The sequence below is a fragment of the Protopterus annectens genome, chromosome 11.part0 (genome assembly GCF_019279795.1).
Source record: "Protopterus annectens isolate FY-2018-M chromosome 11.part0, PAN1.0, whole genome shotgun sequence".
In the NCBI taxonomy this organism is placed as follows: Eukaryota; Metazoa; Chordata; order Ceratodontiformes; family Protopteridae; genus Protopterus; species Protopterus annectens.
The window spans coordinates 1,436,940,210-1,436,961,819 of NC_056745.1; positions in this window are offsets into that span (position 1 = coordinate 1,436,940,210).

Sequence of the window (21,610 nt, forward strand, 5' to 3'; positions counted from 1 at the left end):
AGAGTATTTGGCAAAGTGCAGCCATTTTGAGAAATTTCAGTGTGCTGTGTACTGTTATTCCCAAAGTGCAGTTATTTCAAAGTGTTTCTCACTCTGAGCTTCTGCCCAGTTTATTCGCAAAGTATAATTGCTTCAGAATAGTTTATTCCCAACTTGCAATTACTTTGAAACAGTTTATTCGTAAAGTACAATTGCTTCAAAATGTTTCTAGCCCTCAGCTTCTATTGCCCAGTGTATTTGTACGATGCAGTTATTCAAAAGGTTTCTTAAAATGATGATAAATGACTTTTACAGTCAAATAATTTCAAGATAAATGGCTCGTACAGAAAAATGATTTCAAGACAAGTGGCTTTTAGAGTAAAGTGATTTCAGTGTATTACAGTGCCCGAGAGATTTATTTAGTAAAGTTCAGCTATACAGAGGCTTATCATGCTATTACAAGAACTGGCATAAATTCCAAGCACATGTGTATGTGTGTGTGCAAGTGTATGCGTTCGTGTACATTTCAAAAGTCTTCATTAAGATATGTTAATATGGCAGACAGATTTTGCAAGCCACAACCACTTGTATTTGATCAGAATGTTACAAAGAATTGGAGAATATTCGAGCAAGAGTATGATATCTTTATACAAGCAGCTTATTCTGATAAAGATACATGCACAGGGGCATGCATTTTGATAAACCTAGCAGGGTCAGAGGCCATTGAAAGGGAGCATTCATTTGCATATGCACCAGCAGTGTATGAAGGTGAAGGAGAAACTTGTTGTGTTGTTGTGCAGGCTGAATCAAGGGAAGACCCCGAGTGTTTAAAGCGCAAATTCAGAGAAATGTGTAACCCCCAGACTAATGTTACATTAGAGAGGCATTTGTTTTACATGAGAGATCAAAAGCAAGGGGAAACTTTTGGAGCTTACATTACTGACCTAAGAAACAAAGCTAAAATGTATCAGTTTGGTGATTTAAAAGATGAGTTAATAAAGGACAGTCTTGTGTGTGGTATTAATAATGCTGCTGTGAGAAAGATTTTGCTTTGTGACAGTGATTTGATGCTGAACAAAGCCATTGAGATTTGTCAGATCCATGAAGTTACAGAAAGGCACACAAGTATGCTTGCTAGTGATAAGAGCATGGTTTCAACAGGCTCAAGAGCTAATGTAGACAGCATGCAACATGTGGCAGCAGAAGCAGGCCTAAGCACATGGCAGTAGCAGCCTCTGTGGGACTTCCAGTAAAACCCATAGTCTTGTAGCAAATTCCAAGACCAGCTCAGTTAAAGGAGCATGCTCAGTGCAGAACCAAGGCTATCCAGTGCAGAACAGATGCTGCTCAGTACAGTATACAAGTGAATCATCAAAACCCAAATCAAGCTTTATTTGTTAACTGTCGCAATTGTGGTACTAACCATGAGTACAGAAGAGAAAAGTGCATAGCATTTGGTCAGCAATGCCACATGTGTAAGAAGTGGAACCATTTTCAAAGATTTTGTAAATCAAGTAGACCTAGCACAGTTACAAAGAAGGGTCACTCAAAAAAGCAAGTTGATCAAGTAAACTTGCAACAGTCCGCTTTCTATGTAGATGGTGCGTCAGTGATTGATGAAAAGATTGATGCAGTAGATTTATTGGCAAGAAATGAAATGTTTTGTACTGTTCAGATCAATGGTAAATCCACCAACACACTGGTTCAAAGTGTAATGTTATGTCTGCAGATACTTTCGCAAGGATCAGAGCTGGTGAACAACTAAATGTGACTAGTTGCGTGGAGCTTGTTGCTTATGGATGTGAAGAAATTCAAACTGAAGGCTCAGTAGTGCTTTCATGTTATATGGCCAACAGCTGTTAAAAGCACATGTCCCAGTTCCATCTTCACTAACACTATTTTTTCAAAGTATGCCGATGTTTTCGATGACTAGTCGGGCAAACTTCCAGTGGTGTATGCGAAGAAACTAGTCCTAGAGATCAGTCCAGTAGTCAGCCAGTAAGAAAAGTTCCAATAGCTATGCAGCATAAGGTCAAAGCTCAGTTGGACAGAATGGTGAAACAAGGTGTAATTTGTCCAGCAACAGAACCTACCGAATGGGTGTCGTCCATGGTAGCAGCTCATAAAAAAGGCTCAGATGAAATCAGAATATGCAGTGACCCAAAGGATTTGAACAAAGCATTGAAGAGACCACATCATCCTATGTTTACAGTTGAAGAAGTTGCAGCCCTGATAACGAACGCCACTATTTTTTCTGTCTTGGATGCAAAGAGTTCATTTTGGCAAGTGATGCTTGATCGCAAATCTGCACTACTGACTACATTCAGTACCCCATTTGGAAGATATAGATTCAAACCAAAACAAATTACAGCAACAAACAACGAACTAGAAACAAAAATGAGCTGGAAGGAGCAGACCACCCAGGAAAATGTAAAACCGTTTTATTAGCAAATGCTTTCGGAGCGCACAATGTCACTCCTTCTTCAGACATAAAATACCAAAAGAAACTTTCAGCCATCTTAATATATCCTAATAAAAGTGTTAATTATTCAATCATACATAATTAATTATACAACTTCAATTGTATAAAACAACCACGTGAAATCAACCTTTAACTTTTAAATGAAACTGCACTTAATGCAGAAAACTGGATCTGGAAACACTGTGTGTGCACCTGTCATAATGCCAATGAACACCCACCAACAGGTGCCAGTGAAACCAGATAAAATCAACCTTTAACCGGAAATAACAATAACTTCAAGAATTTACTTATATATATATATATATATATATATATATATATATATATATATATATATATATAATAATAAAATTCAACTTTAAAACAAGAACAACAATAATAAAACCTTCATTTAAAATATTAATTGAAAATCCTAGTATATATAAAAAGTACAATAAAAACAATAAAAAAAAATAAAAAAATACTAATAACTAATAACTAATAAGCATTTTAATTAAATCAAAACTTAAAAATAGTTGTATAATTAATTATGTATGATTGAATAATTAACACTCTTATTAGGATATATTAAGATGGCTGAAAGTTTCTTTGGGTATTTTATGTCTGAAGAAGGAGTGACATTGTGCGCTCCGAAAGCGTTTGCTAATAAAACGGTTTTACATTTTCCTGGGTGGTCTGCTCCTTCCAGCTCGTTTTTGTTTCTAGTTCAAAGATATAGATTCCTAAGGATGTCATTTGGAATAAATTCTGCAAGTGAAGTATTTCAGCGTGCAATGGAGCAAATTATTTTGGGTTATCTTTGTGCCATAATAGTAGATGATTTACTGGTCGGAGGCAATAGTGAAGCAGAAACCTTAGGAGAGTTCTAGACAGAGCATGTGAAGTGAACTTAAAAGCTCAATACTATGAAATGCAAATTCAGATTACCAGAAGTTACATATATAGGTTATTTATTGTACTGGCTTTAGGCTGGACCCGTCCAACCAAGCAGCCATTCTTGAAATGCCAGCACTGAATAATGTGCAAGCTCTACAACGTTTTCTTGGCATGGTCAACTATTTAGCCAAGTTTGTACCAGACTACAGTGAATTGACAGCACCTTTGAGAGAGCTCACACATAAAAATGTTACATGGTTATAACTAGAACAACACCAGAAAACATTTGAAGTTCTTAAGCAGAAAATTGCTACCCCACCAACATTAAGGTACTATGATGTCAATAAACCAGTAACTCTTTCCTGCAATGCTTCAAAAATTGGTTCTGGTGCAGTTATTCTTCAGGAAGGCAGGCCAGTAGCCCATGCATCTAGAACACTTACCTAGACTGCGATGCAGCATGCTCAAATTGAGAAGGAACTTTTGGCAATAGTGTTTGCATGTTCCAAGTTTCATGATTATGTCTATGGTCGAGATATTCAGATTGAAACTGATCATCAATCTTTGGTTACTATTTTAAAGAAGCATATGCATTCAGCTCCAGTGAGATTACAAAGAATGATGCTCAAATTGCAAATTAGTCTATACGAAAGGCAAACTTCTTTATCTGGCTGATAGTTTACTCAGATCGCCCAGAAATACAATGGAACAGCTTGATGCAGAGAATTTTGACTTTTATGCCATGAAAGTGCATAATTTTTCTACCACAAGACTTGATGAGCTACGAGATCATACAATGACTGTTCCAGTTTTGCAAAAGAGTAGTCACTATATCAGTGTTGGATGGTCATCAAAGCAATCTAGTGTATCACCTGATGTGCGACCTTACTTTCCTTACAGAGATGAGCTGTTGATGGAAGATAGCATTATTTTCAGAGGTCCTAAAATTGTTATTCCTGCTTCCTTACAACAAGAGTATATCCAGATTTTGCATTGTGGTCACCCAGATTCCAAACCTACTAAGAGAAGGGTGAGAGGACTTGTGTTTTGGACTTCTCTGGCGAAAGACATTGATAGAGTACTTTCTTCCTATTCAGTATGTAATAGTACTAAACCACATTTGCAAAAAGAACCACTTCAGCTAAGTTAAATCCCTGAACTACCTTGGTCAATAGTAGCTACTGACATATTCGAGTCGAACATTCAACATTACTTAGTACTGGTAGACTCTTATTTGAATTGGTTTGAGATCGATCTACTACCTAATCTAACTTCTACTACAGTCAATACTAAGTTGAAACATCATTTCTCAGTCCATGGCAGTCCACAGAAATTACTCTCCGACAACGATACCCAATTTACCAGTCAATTGTTTCAGAAATTTGCAAGAGAATGGGACTTCGTACATGTTACTAGTAGTCCAGAGTATCCGCAATCAAATGGATTTGCTGAACATGCAGTACAGAGTGCAAAGCAATTACTTGAGAAGTCAAGGCATGATAATAATTTTTTTTTATAATTTACTCAATCTCAGACACTACCCCATGATGATATACTTGGCTCACCTGCTCACAGACTTCTATCTAGGCAAACCAGAACACATTGCCTATCAGTTCCAGTTTACTGAGCCCTATAAAAGCATTCTTTTCAAAAGTGGAGCTATGACAAAACAAGCAGATTTCTTCATCCATTGAAAGAAGGAGAGACAGTAAGGATACAGTGAAAGTTTTCAACCGGATTGGTCATGTAATGAGTATATGTGCAGAGCCGAGATCCTTTTTTGTTAAAACCGAGGGTGTGGAGTGCAGGAGAAATTGCAGACATTTTCCTGTAGCAGAACCAACATCACAACAGTGTTCCTATGACAAAGACTCTAACACTCAGAGCACTCCAGATGATATTCCTGTTCCTGAATGTGTCTTGACTCCTGATACTGTTCCGGCAGATGAACCCAAGGTTCCTAAGATTGAACAGTCAGCGGAGACAATTACAGTTGCTAAACCAGATCCCAAATTTTATGTCACACAATATGATTGCATCTCAAAGCCCAGTGTGAAACACGCAGCAGCTTGGACATAGTTGTATATATGTACCTAGCTTTGTATAATTGCATGATGAAAATGATTTCTGTGTAAATTGCATATTTATTAATTCCAGTGACAATGAGTGACTAATTTTTCAAAGAGGGAGGATGTAGAATAACAGGTGTGTTGTTCCTTTAAGAAGCTTTTCTAAGTCTGTGTGTGCATATAAATTCCTAGCACATGTAATCATCAGTGACATTTTGAAGGTGCTGCCAGAGTGTTAACATCTATGTGCATGATAGCTTGTTTGTTTATAAGTTAAAGTTACTTAACTTCGTTTGCGATGTGTTTGCATATAATAAAGCTGCTTGAACAAGAACCCACAACGTTCGACTGTTTCTTCCTGACCTGGTGAGCGACAACCCTCATCGAGGATGATGGCTTCATACACACGGGAATTGATGGAAGTCAATAATTGCCTTAGCATGTGGTGTCATTGTAAGGGGATCTACTACATGTCTGCTTGGGATGCCTTGCTCAACAGACATCAGTGCTTCACCAGTGATGGCCTTCATCTCTCACCTCTGAGATTTGGCCAAGGCTGCTGGCACCCCCACAGTCCATCTTATATGCACTGTCTGGAGGGAAAAGTTTGCAATGAGAACACCATCTTTATACAGCAGTATGGTTATGCTGCCACACGGTGGGTATGGCAACACTGAACCTCACTCTGTCCCCACCCTGGAATATACAGACGTGTGCAGTAAAGGACATCTGGTTCAAGGCTGTAGACAGCACCACAGCCATATCAGACTACACGTCCATCCACATCTTCATACCTCAAAATGACAGGGTGCAAGGTAATGCAGGTGGTGTATACATACTCATTAAGGATAGATACACATCCAGATTTTGTGAAACCACGTGTTTTCCTAGAGACACTGCATGTGCCATTCACTACTTGAAGCGGACATAATCAAGCAATAGCTGGCTACAGGAGCAGCGCCATTAATTCAGACATCCATTTTGTATATTTATATGCATGAATGTCTATCACGATATATCATTACACCGTGGTTTGGGGTGGCATTAAGTGAACAACATCTGTGTTGCTTTGTTGTCCTGCAGCTCACTTGCCCAAAGGTTAGTCCACATCCTTAACTAAAATGCCCTGCAGCAGTGCCGTGACATCCCTACAAGGGGAACCAACATACTGCATCATGTGTTTACCAATATGTTGACCACTGCAGCCCCCCAGTGTGAGGTCCTTCCTGGTGGGATTTGATCACAGATCAGTCATATTAAAACTACCAGCAGTAACCCCCCCCCCTGCTGACAATGCACACATTTATTTAATTAAAGCCATTTATTACCTCCTGTGGGATGGTTTACATAGCTTGACTACACCTCCCCCCTCAGATGGGATAGGCAAGTATGCAGAGTTCTACACCCTTGCATTATGCCAGCAGCATTACAACTGCATGGGATCGGCTGTACTTGACAGGAGGAACACAGGCTCCTCATGGCACAGCAAACCTGCCTGATGGACAGCTGCTATTATCAGGCTGTACAGTTAGAGGTGGACATTGCTGTGTGACAGATGGGGTGAGGGTGCCCCCCCCAAAAAAAATGGAGCCACAACGTCCTCAGCTGAAAAGCCACATAGTGTTGTTGTGATGTTGTGTAGACACAGTAAGTGACAAAATTAGCCACCCACACAAAGCAAAACTACAATGCACAGTTTAGTTACATGTGCTACCTGAAAGGACAGGCCCAGATTGTCGGTGAACTCATACATAATGATGCCACATGTAATGGGTCTGTCCTTTCAGGTAACACCTGTAACTACACTGTGCATTGTGGTTCTGCTTTGTGTGGGTGGCTAATTTTGGCACCCACACAAAGCAGAACCACAATACACAGTGTAGTTACATGTGTTACCTGAAAAGACAGGCCCAGATTGTCGGTGATCTCATACATAATGATGCCACATATAATGGGTCTGTACTCATCGCTAACCTGTAATCCCACAGGTTCTGTGTCAACTTCACTCCCCTGTTCCCAGCACATGTGACAAATGACATTCCTACAACCCATCCCATAACTTCCATATCTACAGAGCAGGTCATAAATGGCCTCTCTATGCAGGACACACAGCATCTATTGGATATGCTAACATCCCAGGTTGTAGCCTACATGGGATCTAACAAGGATTACTAACACCATTGGGAACATCTTGAAAGCATAGTGAAACCACTGGCTGCACCCCAGCTGACTGGACAATGGCAGCTGTTATACCCTTGCACAGAGGTGGTGCATCTACTGACCACCAGAACTATAAACCTCTTTGCTTCAGTATCCATATCTGTATGCCTGTGGGGCAATCATCATGGTCCAATCGGCCCACATATATGTGATCTACACACAGTTGACTCTACACATTTTGGATGTCTGACAGGGGGATCATGACTGTTAAACATGGTAGACATTTCTAAGGCAGTCACCATGGACCTCAGTGAGGGGATATCCGCGCATACAACCCCCATGACTGAGCCAAGCCATTTGACTATATCCCCCATTCAGGCATTATTTGCAAAGCACCCACTTAGGCATCCATGATACTGTCATTGTAAAGGTTACTAAGTGGCCCACTGATGGCACACATACACAATATAGGGACATCCGCCTCCAATAGCTGATCTGTAAGCACCAGTGTTCAACAGGGCTCAGTCCTGGGTACTCTACTGCTTGCAATCCATTTAACCAAAATACAAGCAAATACTGAATGTCTGTGGCTAACGCCTACAAACTGTGAGCAGTCATAGAGTCTGCAATTTATGTTCATAGATTAATACTAAGCTAAGCTAACTGCCCTTGCAAGCCATTTGAGCCTAGCCAATTATCCCTTGCGAGACTCAAACCCTGCACCTTGTGTTTGCAAGGCAAACACCTTAACCATTAGGCCAGGTATTGATAAACAAATACCTGCTGACATACTAATGGCCATAAACTCGATTAAATATATATGTAGTATCATTTCCATCATTGACACCTATGTACCTGGTAGGTAGCACATCAGTCACAACATGTGATGCACATACTCAGGGGTAAAAAGAAACACAGTAAAATTGCAGAGGCTTTTTATTCTTTACATACACAGGGGGTGAAAGAACTGGGCACACAAACCTTGCCATACAGGTATACAGGTTTATACCTAATGTGCCTGAGATCATTATGTCTCCCCAGTGGTATGACAGGAATCATATGTCATAGCTCAGGGCACAGTCACCTGTAATTGACAAACTCGTAACCTCAATGTACTCTTCCCTTAGCATGCCAATATCTGAGTGCAAAGGCCGTTTGGTAATGTACCTTTTGCAGGATCATAGGATTATAGGAGGTTACTAGGCTATTGGCCCTGAGGCCCTTACAAGCCTAGCCAACAACTGAGCCCATGTTCTAACAAGTCAGCACCCTATGCCACTGTCTAGCAGTGATGCAGGTGTAATCCCAGGGGGTGTATTTTCTGTTCCCCATCCAGTTATCCAGGTTGTGCTTAAAAAGGTTTAATGATGTACTCTGCTTTATGTGGAGAGGGAGTCTATTCCACAAAATGGGGAGTCTTTGGGACACAAATCTGTTCCACCAATGAGTCCTATTGATGTCACAGACCAGGTTGAGGTTGCTCGTGCAGGTTACTCAAGTAGAGCTTGACTTGTGGATATGTAGCAGTCCTATCAGGGTGGGATCTGAGATTGCTTTGTATGCCAGACAGAGGTCACCTCTGAGGAATCTGTAGAAGACTGAGTTGAGGGACAGGCCTTTTAGCCTATCTGTGTAGGGTAGATGATTGAGGCGCTGGATTCTCTGGGTGAGGAACCTCTGTGATCTCCCCAGCTGATGCATGTGCTTTGTAAGATACATGCCAAAAGGGGCATTGTACTCAATATTGGGTTTTGTAAGGGAAGAATACAGGGATGTTATGACCACCTTGTTCCTGGATGAGATACCCTTACTAATGAGGTGGGCCATTTAAAAAGCTTTCCATATAATGGAGGCAATATGGTGGTCAAAAGTCAGTTTGCTATCAACCTGGGTGCCCAACTCCCTCACTACTGATTGCATGCTTAGTATCTTATTCGCAATGTGATAATTTGTGTGGATGTCACTCTCCCCAAAAGGGATAATGTTGCATTTTTTGGCATTCAGATTGAAGCCATGTTTCTGGCACCAGTCATTTGTTTGGGTGATACCCTCTTGGAGGATGTCCACATCACCAGGGGAATTGATGACAGCACCCATCTTGCAGTCAACTGCAAATTTGGTCAGCTATAACCCATTAGATTTAGTCTGCACCTCCAAGAAGTATCTCCCAAATAACAGAGGCTGCAAGTCTTATCCATGGAATGCACCGCTTGTTACGGGTCTACTACTTGAAGTGGCTTCCCTTATTTTGACTAGGTGGGTTCTATCAGTGACAAGTTTTCTACCCATCTGGTAACATATGGACTGATGCCTAGTTGAGAGTGTTTATGTATTATAGCTGAATGGGGAATAGTATCAAAAGCTTTGGCCAGGTTAAGGTAGGTGGTGTGCACCATCTTCCCCTTGGCTATGGCCTTGGTGACTGTCTCAAAGAAGTCGACCAAATTTAACAGGCATAACCTCCTCCTTGACAAAACCAAACTGTGTGGGATCAAGTGTTTGGAGGTTGCCAATGTCCTTGTTAATGAGATCCATGATAATCCGCTCTATGTCCTTGCAGATCAGGCTAGTTAGGCTGATGGCTGCATAATTTCCTGGATCTGTGGACACTCTGCCTTTGTGCAAAGGGATGACAGTAGCTGCCCTCCACTCGGCTGGGATGAAGCCGGTACTCAGGCTTTGGTTGAATAGGATACCTAATGGTGCTGCAAGTTCCTGCCTGAGTTCATGTAGGATGCAGGCTGTGATGTTATCGGGTCCCATGGAGGCTGTATTTTTCTGCCTTTGAGAGGGCAGTTATGACTTTCTCCCTAGAGATAAGGGGAAGGGGGCAGGTACTTGGGATGTCTTGTTTTACTGATGGGTAGGATAGAGGAGTGAAATTTTCACTTAACCTGTCTGCCAGCAGGTTGGCTATATCTACAGCATTTGTGTATGTGGTGTCCTTGAGCACCACTTCTGAGCAGATCTGTGTGCTTCCCTTGAGACTGAGGGCATATGTGAAGAAGGCCTTATGACTGTCTTTAGTAGATGTGGCCAGTTTGGACTTTAAGTTTGCTTTGGAGGATTTCACTAGTGCTCTTATTTACTTGTTCAGGCTAAGGAGATATTGCTTCCAATTAGGCACCTGCTCCTTCTTGGTCCTGGACAGCAATTTTTTTCCTTTTATTATAGAGTTTATTTACTGAAGATGTCCATCAGACAGGTTTACTCTTCCTTGAGGAAGAGGATTTTGTCCTGTCTGGTATTCCTGACTCCATGCAGCTATGTAAATGCTCATATAGTACTTTGGTGTAGGTTTGGACATATGTGCCAGTTCCTATGTAGGAGGAGGGGCCTGTGAAGTTGTTTATACCTTCACTCAGGAGGTTGTGATCAGCTTTGGATATTTTTTTTGTTTGACCCTAGCTAGGGAGGGGTCGTGAGAGATGGTGACTTTGAAAGTGACTGCTTTGTGGTCGGTTCTTACCAGGGATGATGACACTGTAGGGATGTGCAGTGGTTACTCATGTTGGTTAATACCAAGTCCAACATATTTTCACCTCTTGTGGGGGTGTCAGCCAACTGGAATCTCTGGGCATTTGTGTTTTGGTATGAGTATTTCTTCTAATCTATGGTTGGATAATTAAAATCGACCCAGGATCAGGGTAAAGGGTTGAATCCTGCTTGATGCAAAGAGGTCCAGATAGGTGGAGTGGGCATCTTGAGTCAGAGTTGGAGGCCTATAGCTAGCTATGATTTGAATAGGGGTCTTCTCAATTGTTAACTGCACCTGGAGTGTTTCCTGTGCATCATACTGTTTGACCAGCTTAGAGGTGTGTGTCTTTTATATATATTGCAACTCCACCTCCATTTGTTTTGCTGCCCACAGTTTGGGGTCTGAATGAATGATAGGATGAGTAACTTGGTATGGCTGGGGTGCTCTCCGCAGCTTTGAACCAGGTTTCTGTGACTGCACAAATATTAGGTTCTTCTATGGTTAAGAATGCTTGCAATAAGTGCAAGCAGTACTGATAATTACACACACCAGTATGATCCATCAAAAGGGAACTTCACGTCTTCAGTATGTGTTCAATGGGGATCATCTGAAATGAGTGTCATTGTAGCCTATGGCATATAGACTACTTTGAGGTGATCTCTGGCTTGCATATGGGGCAATGTGTGACCCTGATTGATTGTACATGGTGCATATCTGTAGATGGCATACTAGATGGATTAATCACTCTAAGGACGTTAACCTAGGATGTGATGTTAGTAATACATGCTGGTGTGAAAGATTTGTCTACCAGACTTTAACACACCTTTGAAACAGAACACTGACTAATGGCAAACAGAGCACCTCAGTGCACCTCAGCACATGCCATCTGCATGATTGGCCAGGCGACCATCATTTCACCACAGGGCTTCTGCCTGTGTCCCTCTTGGACTGGGGCAATATGTGCTGATCATGTAAATAAAGGTATAAAGTTGTCTAGGATTGTGAAGGCTGTATGGCCATTATTCTAATGAAGTTCAAATGTCCTAAGGTTCCATATGCTAATGAAAATGCTCTTGGACTGGGGCAATATGTGCTGATCATGTAAATAAAGGTATAAAGTTGTCTAGGATTGTGAGGGCTGTATGGCCATTATTCTAATGAAGTTCAATGCTCTAACAGCCACAGAAACAAACATGGCTATATTGAGGATAACACCATTTCCAATCACTGCTTACAGGACATGGCATAGCACACACATAGTACAAATCGGATGCTTGTAGATTACAACACTTACCTATGTAATGGTACATACTGCAGATCACAGTACGTGATGCATGCAACACACCTCATGTCTGCTAGGACTGTCTGTTTAGGATATATTTTGCTTCATGACATCAGCAGGCCTAGTTGTGGTCAGGTATTTGGAGGGCCACATCACCTGCTACAAATAAAATATTGCAAAGCATACCTGTTTTTAAGTTATGGTGATGATCATATTTATGCCATACACACACACACACACACACACACACACACACACACACACACACACACACACACACACACACACACACACACACAAGTGGCGTAGATTGAGGTTAGAAGCCCTACCTATTTAGTCTTACACACTACAGATCACAATACTTATCACATGGATACTGTTCAGCCCTGACTTTGGATCCTTTGAGCAACATTAAAGATGTGTGATAGTTCAGCTTTACTCACCATTATTAGGGTATGTAGGACAATACAGACATCTACACACATACTTATGTATATAACAGGGATGTATATATAAATGTAGCTGTGTATGTGTATGATATATATATATATATATATATATATATATATATATATATATATACATATATATATGTCTATATATATATATGTATATATATATATATATATATATATATATATATATATATATATATATATATATATGGGATATGTAGATATATGGGTAGACACTGAGATGTATGTTTACATATATATATATATATATATATATATATATATATATATATATATATTGATTCACTTTATAATCTCGAAATACTAAAATACTGAATTTTAGTATCTCGAGACTATAAAGCTGAAAATTCAAAAAACTGACAACCCACAACCGTGAAATTAAAAATTGCGATCATACACATACACACACCACCACACAAACAAGCACAAATACACCTACCTAATTATACTACAACAAACAAAACAACACATACAAACAAAACATAAACAAACACACCTACCCTATCTATAGTCAGGGGGCAAACCCTGCACCCCCCATGTGGGGGGCTGCACCCCCCACACCCCTGCTACTGATATATGCTAACTCCAAGGTCACACTAAACACACAAAAACATAAAACCTACCACTACACACACTCACACACTCTAAAATCCCTACCCAATACCCTTACAAAAACACCACTTACCTGAATCCCCAGCTAAATCCACAAACCGCACTGAACATCACAAACACGCCAACACAACTGCGGATTTGACATTTCCGCATTCGATATTATGCAGTCTTGCGTAACTGCACTTTCAGCTTTATAGTCCCGAGATACTAAAATTCAGTATTTTAGTATTTTGAGATTATAAAGTGAAACTATATATATATATATATATATATATATATATATATATATATATATATATATATATATATATTTGACAATAAAGATATACAATGTATGTGAGAGAGAGAGAGATAGCAAATGGATATGTATACATATATGTTATGTATGTATAGACATATCTATACACAAGTCCTTTTGATTAAGGGGCAACAGAATTGTGCTCAGTTTAACTATGTGTATGGGCATGCCCAGTGGGACTTTCAGTACTTATAAACTGACTCCAAGCCACACTTACCTGTACTGCAGTCCGGGATTTTGTGTGTTACAGACAATGACATCTGTCCCTGTTTCTGCAGTACTGCACTTCACTCAAAATGTCCATGGCATTCTCCAGCTGTCTGATGTAATTAATATGTGCCACAGGTTCATAAAGTTACACCACACACAGACTGACAGTCTGTGAAAACACCAACATAATAATACCTCACATGCAAAAGATGTGGAAACTTCCAGATCTGAACCATCAACACCATCACCCTTCCTTATTTCTGTAGTCCATTGAGCCACACAAGCTGCCAGAGAGGAGTCATTCATCACACAATCAACAGCATACATATGTATGTTGTTATTCCTGCATTAAGTGAGACATACAATGTGTGATCAATTTCTATGTTACTCCCCTGAGATTGCCTGGACTGCTGATATCTCTGCAGTATTCCACAAAAGCCAAAACCACAAAAAAACATACCACAGGCGGAAAAACAAACTGGTTTAATCCAAGTAAAAACAGTGAAATAGATGCAAACACAATACAAAGTTAAGCACTTTCATCTGGGTAACCTCACAAACTTCATCAGAACAATAAGAATTAATTACATAGCATATTTATATCAGTCAGCCAATCATAATCCCTTCTTGTTAAACACCCACCATAAATATCCTATCCACAAATTAAACTAATACAAAAGATAATGTAAAAAATGTACTTCCATAACATTTGTTTAGGAGTCTTAAATAAATAATCAAAATGTCATGGGTTAGACCATGAAGAAAATTAAACACAAAACAATCCAATAACAAATACAAGCCCCTAAATATAAACCAATGAATTAATTTAAAAGTGTTTCTAATATGTTTTATAACAATACTCACAAATTGTCTTTATAAAATAATGTAAACCACTAAAAAACATAATAAAGTTTCCAGAGTAAAAACATTATTATAACTTGGCAGCCCTTATCTTAAGAACACTGTTAATACTTATTGTTTCCTTATGCTCTGGGGGCTTTCCAGCATCCAGTTTTAATTGCCAGAACAACTTTTGATACTCCAGTCCTGCTTCCCACTGTCCATCACTAGAATCTAGTGCCACTTGTTCAAGCACAAAAAATAAAAATTTACTTCCAGGGCAAGATTTATGATGTTTAAATAAAGCATTGGTGTCCTTCCCATGGGATACTTCTTGTTTTAATTTGTGGATACGGTATTTGGGGAATGGGGTGTTTAACAAGAAGGAATTATGATTGTTGACTCTGATATAAAATATGCTCTGTAATTAATTATCATTGTTCTGATGAAACTTGGGAGGTTACCCAGATGAAAGCACTTAACTTTGTATTGTATTTTGCATCTAATTCACTGTTTTTACTTGGATTAAACCAGTTTGTTTTTCTGCCTATGGACTGCTGATATACCATTGCTGATTTACTGTTAAAACAGTTATATGGGAAAACTGCTGTGCTGGGTGTGGGAGAACAACAGCACATGATCTGCTGGGATAGACAATAGTCCAAATATCATGTGACCCCACTGTTTAACATCTCCCTTGACTGATGTAGTGAATATTCCAACCATGAGGACTAGTGAATATTAAGGAACACATACTAGCAGACTGAATATCTGTAGTCCCATGTGGATGTTACTTCTGTCCAAATAGCCCACTATATTTCCTTGCCATAAATGCAGCAAATCCATACATATAATTCCATATTATAGTAATCCTTACAAGTAGTGTGTAGGTTAGAGACTTACCTTGTGAATGCAGCAGTTGACGGAACTGTAGTTCAGGGCTGACTCTGTCTGATGCAAGCAGTACATAACCAATACATGGATAGGTACAGGTTGTGTGGATTGCCTGGCATCAGTTTTAATATATGCATGTTAATAGGAGTGAGATGTCAGTCCCTAGGGCCCTAGGTTGTCAATGAATATGCTATGCATTGTCTCTTAGCCAAAACCAGGGTGTACTGAGCATGCCTATGTCTACTTATAGTGACATCATCAGGAGGTTTCTCCTATTAGTGCTCTTGTGACTGTGGCTGTGGTGACCTAGGCAGTGGCGGGGAGCTGTGTATCCCTTCCCTTTGCTGAACCTGCTACAACTGTTTCTGCAGGATCAATTTGTGCAGCATAGCACATACTGTGAACATATGTAAAAATGTGGCTGGAGAGTACTGCAGGGCTTCACCAGATATATTGAGGCACCAGAACATTGACTTCAGAAGCCCAAACACATGCTCTATGATGTTCCTAGTTTGTGTGTGTGTCTCATTATGGCATTCTTCCATGGGTGTGTGTACATTTCTAATGGGTGTCATCATCCACTTTTCCAGTGCATGGCCAGCATCTCCCAGTAAATGACCATGTGGGATGTCCCCCTAGCAAACATCTGGTACAGCAGTGATGTGTGCCAAATAAGGGAGTCGTGATAAATGCCAGGGCTGCCAGCACATATGTTCATGATAATCCCCTGGACATTGCACATGACTTGTCAGTTGATGAAGTGGTACCCTTTGCAGCTGATATACATTCTACCCTCTTCACTGGGTGGTGCCTTGATGTGTACATGAGTGCAATCTACAGTACCCAGTACTTCAGGGTAGTGTGCTACATGATAGAAGTGTTGCACATTGCTGGCCCTCACCTCAGCAGTGAGGGGAGAGAAATGTTTTCACTGGCATGTGGTAGCATGACATCCAGGAAGTGGTGGAGTACCCTGGATGTTGATGCCTGTGAGACCCCCATCATGTTCAGAGCTGGTCTTTGGAAAATACCTGTAGCTAGTGTCCTAAGGGCTACACATACCTTTGTTTCCACTGGGATGGGTTCCCCTCTGTTGGCTCTGGGTATGAGTTGAAGGCAGCAGAGCTCAGTGAGTTCTTGTAGTATGTCCCTGTCCACCCTGTAGTGCTCCACAATCTCCAGCTCATGTAGCTCCTGGAAGGTTACTCTGGGCCTTAACACTCTTCTCCTTCTCTGTGTAGGCCTATAGTCAGCGGCAGTACCAGCAGCAGCATTGACCTCATCATCTAGCACATACAGATGTAACAGCCCTGCAACAGCCCCTAGCATTTTCTTAGTTAAAATTCCCAAGTCTGTACTCTAATGGTCCAGAGTATTGGGGAAAAATAAGAATGTAGAGTGAGTATATACTTTATATAGCTCTGCTGTAGGTGCAGAATGTATGATTGGCTAACTATGATGCATTCCACCTGCCTACAATATAATTAACATCATTTAATGGCCCTATTTTAGATTAAAGAAGGGTAAAAAATAATTGAATACATTTGGTTTTCAGACACGCTCAGCATAGCAGTACACCATACAAACACACACAGTGAAGGTAAACAGAGCTTAGACGTTAATGGACACACCCCACTGAAAGGATATGCTCAGCCAGGTGGCTCACCAAGCAAACACATGCACCTAAGCTGAAATGAGCTTAGAAGACAAGAGAACATACCTCCCCCGATGTCAGCTACATCCTGTGTAAACAACAACAGGGGTCTAAGCCTACATGAAGGAGATATGTGGACATGATTACTCTTTTCTGCTATTCAGTATCCTCACCTCACCTCATTTGCATAGGTATCCATACTCACAGCCTGGAAACTACATGCTTCATAGCCCTACCGTGTTAGCAACAGCACCAATGCACCATTGTAGGGACTCCATGCAAGGTCATGTAATACATTTCTGCCCCATAATATTAATTTTGTTTTCTAATTTTTTTTATTTTTCTATAAAGCATGTTTGGGCATTGAGGCATGCCATGCAAACATGCCGTGATTATTAAAAAAATTAATTTAACTTATTTCCTTTAATTTGTCCGACATACAGAATAATAGTTTCGCTCATATGTGTACATGGTATTACATTTTTAGGGGATCTCTGTCCATATATCTACATTTTTACAACCCCTTTTGTCTGTCTATACTCCTGTGCATGGAATTTTTCCATGTACAATATGGACACTGACACGGGGTCTGAACAGATGCCTATCTTCTTGCTGGATCGCTCTACCTGCCTCATTTGCATGAGATTCACCTGCTTATGAGGCAATTTGCATGCCACAGAAATTTCCTTGTTGGCAAGTGCATGCACGCCACTCTGCAGCACTTACAGAATCTAAAAATGTTTAGGTCAATGTAAACTGCACGGCGCAATGCCTACACAAAAAAAAAAAAAAAACTTGTAGGCTTTATTAAATTCCTCCCACTCTCTATGCTTGCTTGAAGTCAAGAATCTAACATCAAAATCTGAAGTTGAAAAGTTGCTATACACAGAGAAGCCTTACTTGACGTAGTTGAGATACTACACTGTGAGGTCTAAAGAAGTTACTGTACTCTAGTAAATCACTAACAATTATAGTCAATGTCATTCCAAACATGAGAGTCATTAAGGTTTCATGATTCTTGATTCCAAGATGGTGGTCGTCTAGTGAACTGCTTTTACACTGAGCTCCCTATCTCATTGTATTCTCTCTAAGATTTATACTACTCAAAGCTCCGGGACGTCCATAGAATCAAGAAAAATATCTACATCTTCATGAACTCAAGCTATCCAGTATCATAAAAAGATTAAAAACCAAGTGCAAACTTTATATTTTTTGCTCAAAGTTTCATACTCACAGTGACTCAGAAGGCCTTATCTCATTTTCAGCACTTCGAAGACCACATGGCCAGGCAGCTAAAACCTTCAAATGATCCTGTTAATATGGAGACACAGATATCAAAGGCCAAATCTTCAGCAATCTTCTCACCAGAAAAAGAAAATCTATCCAAAAGACAGAAAACCAATAAACAACAAGTGGAATTTAACAGAAGCAATACCAACACTAATGAAGATTCCTGCTTTCACATGGATGAGTTAAAACAGGCCTTGCAACCCATACACTCAGCTATCCAAAACTTCTCTGAACAACTCTCAACCATTGGAAATTCTGTCACCAAGATCGCTGAAAGAGTGGAGTCTCTTGAACAAAAAACGCAGGCAAAAGAACTTCAATTACAATCTCTCACTGAGGATCTTTCTGCTAAATCAACAGCCATAACAGAACTACAAATGAAACTAACTGATCTAGAGGCGAGAAGTCGGAGAAATAATATTTTAATAAGAGGTCTCCCAGAGAAGTACGACAACCAAGGCTTAATTACTACTGCAAAACAGATCTTTGAAGCATTGTTACAATTAGAGGGTGAGAAGCCTGAAATTATCATTGAAAGAGCCCACCGTGCTCTCCGTAAGCGTCAGGATACCACAGATCCCCGCCAAGTTTATACCAAGTTACTCAATTTTCAAATCACGCAAAAAATATTATCTGCTGCAAAAAAACATAATCCCTTCATGTGGAACAATCATAAAATCTCTTTTTCGCAAGATTTACCTTTAGCTATTAAGGAGAATAGACAAAAACTTGCTCCGTTCTGCTCTGATCTAATCAAAAGAAACATCCGTTTCCAAATGCGCTATCCTAATAACTTGATCTTTTATAACAACGAGGTGAAATTCTCAATCACTTCACAAAGTGAAGCTAAAGCAGCCTTTATCAAGGCTTTTAACAAGTCTCCTGTCCCTTGAAGATCTACACTGTATATGAGTGTCCTACCAGATAGCTTACACTACTATCTGTTTAACTCTACAAGCTGATTATAAACTTCGCTTTGTGGAGAGCATAAATCTCATGGTTCTCTAATAAATATTTACTCTTACCTGCTGATTAAAAATATCCCAAAAGGTTTTTTTCAATTTCAAGCGCCGATTCCGTGAAGGTAGGATCAGATCTTTCACTTGATGTTTACTAGTGGGTTCCAATAGCTTGCAACACTCAGGTGTTTACGCAATATCCTCCAGGCATCACCAACAGCGCTTGGAGAGCGCTCTACAGGCAACTGTCTCCACTATAACTATGTGAATTCAATGAACTGCATCTGTGGATTTACGTGATTTGATCCTGAAGTATCCTTAAATGTAGACCGTAAAATCCCATTTCTAATCGGGTAACTACTATGCAACTTTTACTCAGTCCTTTTTGCGATGTGACAATCTGTTGTCTTCAAACCACAAACACGTATATCAACATGCGCTGCTTACAATTTAGTAACTGGTTGCCAGATAGTTGTGTGCAGGGCACTTTTAGATCTACAAAAACCCTTAAACTTTATCAGCCTGTTTAACGCTTATGTTGTTAGCCTATTTTTGGTCCCTGCTGATGTTATTGCTGGCGTTTTTTTTTTCTTTTTTTTTCTGTACTGCTTGAAGAGCCGTCGCTCAGGTCTCCCAGGCATATAGCTCACACTGTTGTAATTCTTTCTTAACTACTATTGAGTAATCAGACATTTCAAGCCAGCATTTATCCGATTTATAACAGCACCTTGTTAGGTGTCTGCTGCAGTTTATTGTAAATTCTAGATATAGCAATATTAGTTTGGTGCCACAAGCTGTGTTTTTTTAAATTTTCCTAGAGTGTAATGTTTTGATAATTCAGGAATGCTCTGTACCTCATGTTTTTTTTACTGTTCCTAATTTGCCAAGTAGCCTGATAGTTGATTTGAAGGTTTTATGATAATCTTATATGCAACTTGTCAAATTATTCTGAAGAGCTTATTACTTTATGGCTACTGCAGTATGAGGTAAACTCAGTCAGCTGATGGTTTTTGTGTAATGCTACTCTATTCTATGTCTATAGTTCAGATAAAAAGTGTTTTTTTTTTCTCTTGCTATTCCTAGCAAAGGTTTTGTGAATGGTGTAGGAACCTGTTAATCACTTGCACCCTTATATAGAAATTTATTAAGATTTATATAGTAAATCAGCTATGTTAAATTTTCTTTTTTTTTTTTTTTTGTTGTTTTTCTTCTACCAAGCCTCGGACTCCTTAGAGCTTACACCTATGAACTGACATGTGGATTCATCTATATTGTTTACTATTATTATTTAATATAGATCCATGTCACAAGATGTTTAATTTTTAGCAACATGGATGCTCTGGATGTGTTATGCTAGTACTCTAGATAGATGTTTTATTGGAATAGTAATAGGTTGTACATATGTATAGAATTGTTTTGGTTATTGTATGTGTGTTTATTTGCTTCTTCATTTAAGGAGAATGGGTGGATAGGCACCGGGGACAGACAGAAGAAGTTTTGTGTTATCTATTCCTGCATTGTTATGTGTTTTTTTACTTCTTCACTCAAGGGACATGGATGGTCAAATACTGGGGATAATAGGAAGAAGTATTCTGCTACCTTAGCTGTTATGATTAAAATGTGTGTAAAGACAGTTCTGCTGCAATTATATTCAAATTTCACCCTACTTAATCTCATGGCAATATATTCACAACACGTATTATCACACTCTGATACCTTAACAATTACTGAACTTTATATTACTCCACTAATTGCATTTGTTTGTGTTTTTCCATGAGTTGGGCCATAGATAGCTGGAATATTAAAGGTTTACAAAACACTGCAAAGAAAAATCTGCTACTTCATCTTATTTTTAAATCCCAGGCCAATATTTGCTTCCTACAGGAAACTCACTTGACAAAAGAGGATTGGGAGAAAGTGTCCTCCAGGAAATGGATTAGAACTATTATAGCTGATGGGGACAGTACAAACTCTAAGGGAGTAGCCATTATAATTAAGAAACAATTTCAGGGCACTATAAATGCAATCAAAGCCGATAAACATGGTAGATG